This window comes from Nanorana parkeri, unplaced genomic scaffold (assembly GCF_000935625.1).
Source record: "Nanorana parkeri isolate BGI_ZX_2015 unplaced genomic scaffold, ASM93562v1 scaffold312, whole genome shotgun sequence".
Lineage (NCBI taxonomy): Eukaryota > Metazoa > Chordata > Amphibia > Anura > Dicroglossidae > Nanorana > Nanorana parkeri.
In genome coordinates this window covers 717,456-727,589 of record NW_017306580.1, presented here as the reverse complement: position 1 = coordinate 727,589, position 10,134 = coordinate 717,456, and positions in this window count along the sequence as shown.

The following is a 10,134-nucleotide window of genomic DNA, read 5'->3' as shown; positions in this document are numbered from 1 at the left end:
ATCCCAGCAATACATTATAGAGCACCATGTGTGGGAAAGTGCAGGCTTATCTGAGCAGTCTTCCAGCAACTTGCTTCTGAGATCGGGCCTGTCTGTCGGCGGCGGTCATCCTCCCATGCCTGCTCTTCCTTACTTCTTCTTCTCCCCGTGTCCCTGTGCCGATCGTGGATGTGGGCAGGCGGGGAGCGTGAGGCGGGAAGGAGGTGCGGCGTGTGGAGCGTGTATGCGGGCGGGTCTGGCAGCAGCAAGCGTGAGGCCGGCAGGAGGTGCGGCGCGTGTGGAGCCGTGAACAGGGCCGACTAATCGAAAGCCTATTAATCGATGATTGACATTTTCAATCATTGATTATAATCGACTAAGTCGATTAGTTGTTGCAGCCCTACATTCATCCCCGATTTCAAGGGACAGTCCCCGGATCGAGGAGACCATCCCCTGACAAATTATGTCCCTGGGAACATAAAATAAAACTTTTTTTTTTCTAATACTCACCTGATTCCTGGACCCACCAACAAGCGCAGCCTCCCATCTCCAACGCTGTTAGAAGTTGTATAAAGCATGTGTTGGTTACTACTTAAACCGGCGCGCTGTGTGCAGCTTCTGAGAAGATACGCTATTAGCGTAGCGGAGAAGCCGGCTGCGCATTTTGCATAGCTCCCGCTACGCTAATAGCGTATCTTCTCAGAAGCTGCACAAATGCAGCTTTTAACAGAGTGGGAGACGGCTGCACTTGTTGGTGGATCCAGGAATCAGGTGAGTAGTATTACAAAAAAAAGGTTTTATTTTATGTTCCCGGGGACATTTTTAAATGAATTTTATTTTAAAAAAATGTGTTACCTTACCTTAGCCTGGGGGTCAGTGGGGGCTCCCTGGTGGTCAGTGAGGGTTTCCTGGACCCTGGTTGTGGGGGGGTCTGCTCTCACCCCCCAATGACAGTGCATCCCTCCTTGGCCACCTAACGACAGTACATCCCTCCCTGACCACCTCACCTCCCAATAACAGTACATCCCTCCCTGACCACCCAACGACAGTACATCCCTCCTTGGCCACCTCACCCCCCAAATGACAGTACATCCCCCCCACATGCACCCGGCCAGCCCGCTCGCCCGCATCAGACGCGGCTCTGTCATCGGGCGGTCCTCTACAGTGCCTGATTGGAGAGCCACGTCTGCCTGATCCAGCCAGCCCAGATCGCCGCTATGCGACCCCTTTGGGGAGCGAGCGGCTGCCCGATGACAGAGCTGCGTCTGATGCCGGCCGGGTGCATGTGGCAGAGAGGCGGCAGAGGGAGGGAGCCACTGGACCTGCAGCCAGGGGCTTAGTTTAGCCCGGGGCACGCGCACCCCCCACCCCCGGTTGTTACGCCACTGGATAGCAGCCACATTGTGTTACAGATAAGTTAACTGACAGCAAGCAGTTGAGCTAAAGTTTCCAGGTAGTCAAAAATCTTGATGCCAATGTCTATCTATCTATCTATATCTATCTATCTATCTATCTATCTATCTATCTATCTATCTATCTATCTATCTATCTATCTATCTATCTGTCTATCCAGCCATTTTTACTTATTGCATATGCAGGCTCTACTTCCTGCTAAATCACAACAGTGCTACACTGTTGTGATTTATGGCTTCTTCTCACGTTATGACCATTTATACACTCTGTTGGACAATCTCCTTTATTAATTAATTAATTTATTTATTTATTTGCTACTACTGCAGCCTGTTTTTACTCTACAGTAGTAAGTAACAAATGGAGGACTCATCCATTTATGGCTCACTTTACTCTCCCCTGCCTCTGAAGAGGAAGTCGAGGGCTTGGCAATGCAAACAGGACACAGAGCTGGTCCGATCGGCAATGGATATTTATTTCATCTGGATTCATTATTGAAAAAAAAAGAGAGTTTAAATACTACTTAAAAGAGAACTATGGAGTAAGTGTTTTTACCCATAGTTCTCTTTAGGGTCATGGGAGGATATATACTAACCTCCTCCCGTGACCCAAAGGTCAGTATATCACAGGCTATTTTCTCGCAATATACTGAGAGTGCCGCAGGCGGGACAGATCCCAACTATACTGTTGAGATCCATCCAGCTGCGTGAGTGACAGCTGGCTCTGCCTATCTAGAGGCAGAGCCAGCTTTGCCCGCCCCTCCCCCGTTCGTTCCTCCACTCTGCGCTGGAGGATCGGAGCGGTGACCACCGCTTTGTGCAGGGAGATGATCAGGAAGTGAGCAGATCGGCTGCATGTTTCTGCTCACTTCCCGATCGATAGAGTTGACCTTTGACAGCTTCTTTGTCACAGGTCAGCTCTAACTATGAGGATGAGTGGAAATCACTCACCTCATAGTTCTACTTTAAATACTACTACTACTTTAAATACATTTTCTACCTTTCTAATGTGTTTTACAAAAAATTGTGTTAAAAAACCCATGTGTATTAACATGTAGTAAGGTCAACAAAGAAAGGAGTCCATTAAATCCAGCCTGTTTTAGTACTATACTATGAATAGTAATCCAGAATAATGCAAAACAAAAAAACTCAACAAGGCAGATTCCAATTTATCCTCATGGCGAGGAACCAAAGAAACATGCAGATTAAAGAGAATAACCTGTAATTCTGAATAATGTTTGCGCTTCTGAGAATTGAATGTTCTAGTGCTAGACTGCCTTGAGTGATTATTAGGGATTTTGGCATCTGGAAGTCTTTCCATGGATACCTCCTGCCATAAATAGGTCCCAACAATTATTAATTACCCATTACCAACTTACACCTTATAATCACACTGGTTATTACCCCATTTGCAGCTACCAGTCCATATAATCACAAATGACATTCAGAGACATTCCCTCTTCTGCTGCTATTATACAACAGGGATTTTGTCTCTAAAAAAAAGCCTTTCCATGGATACCTCCATCCATAAATATGCCCCTACAATTAGCCAGTACTTGTCCTTATAATCATTACCGGTTTGCAGCTACCAGTCTATATAATCACAGCCGACATTCAGAGAGAGGGAAATCTCATCTGCTGTTATTGTACAACACAGAGGTAGAGAACAAAGCCAGGTGGAATCTTTAATGCAAATAATATGAAAGGGCATTGCATCTGTTTCACGGGCTGAAATGTGACACATGGAAAACACTTACATTTCTGTTGTATATAATCGCTCACTATGTAAATGAAAGGAGAGCTAGCTAATTTGCTGTGGGACCGATGGGTTCTCTAATGTAACTCTGGGAAAGTAATTTAAAAAAAATAATGAATTGTACTTTGGCAGCTGAGGGAGAAAGATACACTTAATAATAAAATAATCGATGTTAGCGGAGGCCTAAAAATACCAATGCCACAGTATATTAAATACGCAGACATGACAGTTTAAGGGGTGTATTTATAATCAAAAACAGACATTTCCAGGGATCCAAACCTGAAATAAGTTATTTCAGGGAGGTGCCCTTCTCAATTCAGGGAGGTTCCCCCTGTCAACCCCCCCCCCCCCCCTGGGGCGGGGGGGGGTGCAACAACAAGGAAGAGAGAACCCCTCTGAAATGATGGCGGATAGCAAAGAAGCTAATGCTTCCTTTACTATGTGCTGTTTTTTTTTAGTGTTCTGACAGCTGCTGCCATCAGGACAAAAAAAAATAGTACTCTGCTCTATCTAGAAGAGTAAACCTTTCCGTGCTGTCTGTTTTGTTTTTTTCTGACATCGGGGCCGCCGTCCGCTGTCAAGTCAGAAAAAAAAACGGCATAGGAACTAATAGCTAGATTGCTATTGGCTATTTCAATTTGCAATAGCCAATAGCAAGCTGGCTATTCCACCTGCCCTCTGCTGCTGTCAATCAGCAGAGGTGGACCTGGTGGAGAAATTCAGGTCCACCTCTGCTGATTGACAGCAGCAGTGGGCAGGTGCCATAGCTAGTCTGCTATTGGCTATTGCAAATTGAAATAGCCAATAGCAATCTAGCTATTAGTTCCTATGCCGTTTTTTTTTTTCTGACTTGACGGCGGACGGTGGTCCCGATGTCAGAAAACAAACAAACAGACAGCACGGAAAGGTTTACTCTTCTAGATAGAGCAGAGTAAACCTTTCCGGGAGAAAATGTTTCTCTCCCGGGTGTCCGGGAGCCGCTATCTTATAGCGGGATACTCCCGTGAACATCCGGGAGAGTTGAGATGTCTGCATTACCAAGCATCCTCACTAGCCAGCCTGCAAAAAAAGGTACTCTGTCTAACTACTAAGGGTAAAAACCAGAATTTTAAGTTGCACAACTTTTGCCAAACAGGTGGAAGCCGCACTGCCTCGTGAAAGCCCCTCTGTATAGTGCGGTCCTAACTCTATGAGAGCCTCCTTCTTGGAGCATATTTATATCAAAGGATGAATTGGGTGCATGTTCGCCAGGCTCGCCTTTATAATCAAGTCGCAGAGCAATTCATGATGTGAAACTCTGTGAACGTTTGTTCTGTGGGAATAAAGGTAAATAAGAACGTTCTTCGAATATATTTTCTTTCCAGGTTGAATGTAATATCAAGAAAATACCCCATTATGGCTACTAGATAAAACTGATGTGCATAGGAAATTAATACTTCTTTCATATGTGCCTCAGCTCCATCTAATGGCCATAATGCAGTCTTTTTGTGATATTACATTCGCCTTGGAATGAATATATACTAAAAACGTTTGGTTTTTTACTCCATTCACAAAGAGCGAACGTTCACAGACTTTCGCAGGACAAATGGCTCTGCAAACTGTTTGTAAATATACCTTTAAGTGTTTACGTTTTTTTAAACTTCGTAAACCTAATTTTAGGTTTAGGATTAAAATTTTTAATTTTAGTTTAATTTTTAATTTTTGTGACGCCACCCTGAACAGATCGCTGTAGTTTGTGTCACATACCTGGAAGAAGCCTGAGATGACGAGGGCGGCCTCCATTGCTTCTCTTGTCCAAACACCCCTGGCAATGGTGGAGAGAGGGTGCAGGGACAGAAGAGGGGCATGAGTGTCTGATTAAGTGGATACACCCGGAGCTGGAGATGCAGGTGCACCAGTCTGAAGGAAGATGATGGCAGTCACTTCCTGGAATATGACATCAGCAATGGGTGCAGAGCAGAGCCGAAGTAAGGAACAAGCCAGGTCACGATCAAGCGGGCAGCGAGGTACAAATCAGCAAACAGAGACAGGGTCAGGAGCAGGCCGGGTCGGTAACGTGCAGGCAAGGCAGCGCAGAATCAGCAAACAGAAGGAAGGTCCAGATCAAACCAAGGTTAGAGGCAGGCAGCAATCAGTAAAGTCCCAGAACAAGCCGGGTCAATATCAGGAACACACAGAATCAGGAACAGACACACAGGAAGTAGGGCACTAGCTGAAGAACTCTCAGCAAGGAACAGGTACAAAGCTCTCCTTAAATAGGCCATCTGGTGCCAATGTTCAAATAGGTGCTCATGCACATGTGTGTGCACGCAGCATAGTGCGCACGCTTTTTTGCGCACGCTCACAAGTACGAGCAATCCTCCCATTAGAACGTCTCGTATCCGTGCGCGCATGCACATGAAAATCTGCAGCACGAGTACGAGCAACACTTCTCTGACAGTTTGGATGGCACATGGAATTTTTTTTTCTTTGTCAAGTTTCTCCATCTACCTGTGACCTTGGAGAAGTAAAACCTGAACTCTAAGCACAAAAACTTTCAATTTAATATATTCCTTAATAGTCACAAAGGATAAACAATCCACTTTGTGTGCACCAAATACATTTGCAAAACCCAGAAATTACCTTGTAAAAGTAGCAGTGACATCATCACTACGCTGCACATAACCTGGCTGGTGATGTTCTTGTTACCATTTGAAGAAGCTCACATGGCACGCTGACAATGCTGCTGCCAATTGAAAGAAAGTGGCATCATGTTGTCAGCCTGCAACAGGAAGTGATGTTAATGGCAGGATCTAAAAGGGGAACTCAATGCAAGTCTATGGGGGTTGAACTTTCAAAAACAATTGTCCCCTTTAAGAGGGCTTATATGCATGTTATTGGCCATAAAAGGTGTATGGGGATTCGGGTACTGCCCTGGGGACATGTATCAATGAAAAACAAAGTTTTAAAAAATACAGTTTTTAAAGGAGCAGTGATTTTAACATCACTTAAAGGGTAACAATAACAATGAAAGATTCCTTTAAATATCGTGCGTGGGGGGTCCCCTTAACCTGCCTGTAAAGTGGTGCATCTGCACGATGTATAGGACCTGCTGCAGCAAAACTGACATTTCTAAAGAAAACAAATTACTTTTTTTTTTTTTTAAAGCGTTCAGTTCCCCCTCCCAAACAATACAAGACCATTTAGGCCTGGTAGGAATGTTAGGAAGGACCCCATTTAAATAAAAAAAAAAAGCCTGGAGTTCCCCCCCAAAAGCCATACCAGACCCTTAAAGTGACATTAAACCCTCAGATTTTTTAATATAAACCAATACTGTAATGTGTGCCTTACTGTAATCCATGGTAGTTTCCCTTCTCTTTGCTGCTCTCCCTTTTAAATCCTCATGTCTTCTCATGCTGGGGGAGAACTTTCCTTTGCAGCTGAGTGCCTCTTCATGTAGTGCTGGCTCAGGTTGCAAACCTACACACAGACACCATGTAGCCATTCCAGAGACAAGGCAGTCTGCTGCAAAACAGAAGTTCTGCCCAGCATGAGAACAGATACAGATTTAAAAGGAAGAGCAGCAAAGAGAAGGGAAACAACCATGGATTACAGTAAGGCGCACATTACAGTATTGTTTTATGTTAAAAAATCTGAGGGTTTAATGTCACTTTAAGGTCTGGTAGGAATATTGAGGAGGGACCCCATGTAAAAAAGCAAAAAAAAAGTGTGTGGGGTTCCCCCTTAAAGTCATACCAGGCCCCTAAAGTTAAGGTTAGCAGCTTCAAAGGAGTCTATATTCTCTTTCTTACTACAGTGGAGAACCTTTCATTTTTCTACCCCATGTATTGACATATTGTCATATGAGCTGCCTTCATTTGTACAGAGGGTTGATGTCTGTTTTTTGCATAGCCAGATTGAGGATCTCTGGAAGACTTTAGTGGGTTCTAAATATGTAATTAGAAAGGAGTTAGAATGTAAAGGTGTCAAATGTCCCGCCTGCTCTTATCAGGAGACAAGCAGTATCGGCACATGCTGATTAGATACACACACAGCGATATGCGTCAATTCCCTGAACTGGTAGTTTAATAACTTCCTATGTCCTTAGAATTATCACACGCTACTATCAATATAGAGGATAACTACTGACTATACAAACTTGGGTCTACAATCAAGAGTACAATTATAAAGCTGCTGCCAGAGTATGAGGACAGTGGGATGTATCTGACCTTCAAGTCTAAACAGCTAAGGTGTACCTGTGAGAATTCAGACATTCATGATGTCCTTGCTGACTTCTGTTTAATGAAGCACCCAGAGAAGTGCCAGTGCAGTGCTCCATACTTCCGCCAAGTTACAGACTCACCAGGAGAGTAAAGCCAAAATAAAAATGACAGCTCCAGATTATGGTTCATACAAAGAAAGAGGAGTTTCACCGCTCCGTCCAGTTTTGGTCTCTATCACCCAGGTGTGTGCGGGTGCCGGCCATGGTCCACAGGACAAACTATAAAGACAGGAGACACACACTGCTGTCCACCGATTACAAACTTTAATCCATGAAACTTGCATCTTCCAACATGACGGCATTCCCCACCCAGTCACTGCCCACTCTAATGCATTTCACCCGCACAGGCTTAATCGTAGAGATCCATGAAATCTACAATTAAGCCCATAAGGGTGAAATGCGTAAGTGGTGGGTGGTGACTGAGCAGGGAATTCTGCGATGTTGGAAGCTGGAGGTTTAATGGATTAAAGTAAATTGTAATTGGTGGACAGCAGTATGCACCTCCTTTCTTCAGCACCAGATTACGCATTTAAAGATCATTCACCAATGGTAGTGCCCATATTTCCAGCTTCCAGGTATCCATTATGGCTATCAGTAGACATAGGGTGATGATTGGCAGAGTTCTTAATATTCTTTTGCATCAACTAGCTTTCATACAAAGCATACTTTAAAAACAGTAGTGATTTTTTACAAGTCCCCATTCACACCTAGCCCATCCGCTATAAGGGCTTGTTCACATCAAGTGTGGAGCAGATGCAGAGCAGTTACAGAACGCATCAAAAATGTATTCCAATGGTATATTGTGCTCTAGTTCACACCACAGCGTTCAGTTCAAGAGCATGTGGAAAAACTGCAGCATGCCCTATTTTTCCTGCTCTGCAACGCACAAAAATGCACGCAAACACCCTGGAACGCACTGAAAGCCCATTTTAGGCTACAAAAACCCCCCCAAAATAAATAAAATGTTAAAAAACGGACCGGAACGCAGCAGAAATGTGTCAAAACGCACTGCACTGCATATGCAGAAACTCATGCAGATCTGGTCCGGATTTGGTGTGAACAAGCCCTAACTCTGCAATTTTGTAGACAGACCAGTGTGTTGTGGCAACTCTGGAAGTGTGCGCTGTATTATATTTGGCAAAAGTTGCCACTGTTTACATTTTTTTTTTTACTTTATTGGCAGCGTACAATGTGTACATTTTATTCAGGTTGTACTTCACAACACACACAGGGACCATGGGGAACAAAAGTAGCCACCCTCCAGAAGGAAGGACAGTGTCAGCACCAATTCAGAGATGATTGGAGGATCTACAGCCGAGTGATACACAAATAAGATACATTTCTGTTAATAGTTAAGGTACTTGAATGCATTTTTAAGATTTAACTCCTGAGTTTTGTGTTGCTTAAATGCATTTGTTTAGTATGGGCAGTTTCTTAAGGAAGGGGGGTCCTCTTTAATAAAAATCCATACATATTAACTCAGCATAAGCCATCACTAGTTGCAAGTATACCTGGGGTAGTGCGCTGCTTAAAGAATATTTAAACCCTCCCGTTTTTTTGCATATATCTACTGCTAGCAAGCAGTAGATATATGCAAAAAGTAAAAAAAAAAAACGCTCAAACAGCAGTTTAGACTTACCCTGTTTCCGTGCGCGGTCCCGTGCGAAAATGAGAAATTTCTCGAGCGGCCGCAAAGGATCTTGGGGCGCGTGCAGTTCTCATTATTGGCAGGGACGCGACGAGGGACGCAAGGTAAGTCTATGGACGCGTGCACCCGCAAGCAGACACTGCTGGATCGGAGGGACAGAGCAGTCACCGCTGGATCGGAGAGCCGCCGCACCGCTGGAGAGAAGGCTGAAAACATCAGGAAAGAAGAGGGAGATCGGATTAAGAGACATCATTTAAGGTAAGTGCTAACAATAACATTGGGGGGAGGGAACATTTTTTTTGCCTTTAATGTCACTTTAATCAATGTAATATCTGCACAAGAACACCACCTGGTGGACATCTGACAAATAAACCTAATACTACATACAGTATTTGCTAACCTAAGATCATATTATGCGTGCCATAGAGACATAACTTGTTTTAGAAGCTGCCAGTTGCTAGAAAAAAAAAAGGTAATGTGTGCAACACCTGCAAAGGAGTACATAGTCATACAGGAAATCCTTACTGTAGTAACATCAATCTCTTGAGCATCATTTACTACCCTTAGTAAAAATGAACTCCTCTGGATCCTGATTTTACATGTAATGCAGGCAATTTATATTACAATCTTTGTACAATCTCAGGGATTGAAAAAGCAATTTCAGGGAGGTGCCCTTCTCATTTCAGGGAGGTGCCCTCCTAAAATTATGGCAGATAGTACGGGAAGCAATAGCTTCTTTGCTATCTGCTTGTTTTTTTTTTAGTATTCTGACAGCTGCTAATAATAAACAACATAGGAATGAATAGCTAGATTGCTATTGGCTATTTCAAGATGGCTGCCTGTCCAAGATGGGCAGATCGTACGTTTTTTTAATGACTTAAAGTCTTTACAACCCTCGCAAGACACAAATCTTGCGAGGGTTGTAAAGTGTATGGCCACCTTTAGATTTACCAGTAACAATGTAGTGCTAAGACCTTTGTAAACCTGCCTCACACATTACAGTCTTGTGTCAAGTTTGTCAGCCCATTCAAAACATTTATGATAAGTGCAGAAGCCTTGAAATGTAACACCCCCCCCCCCC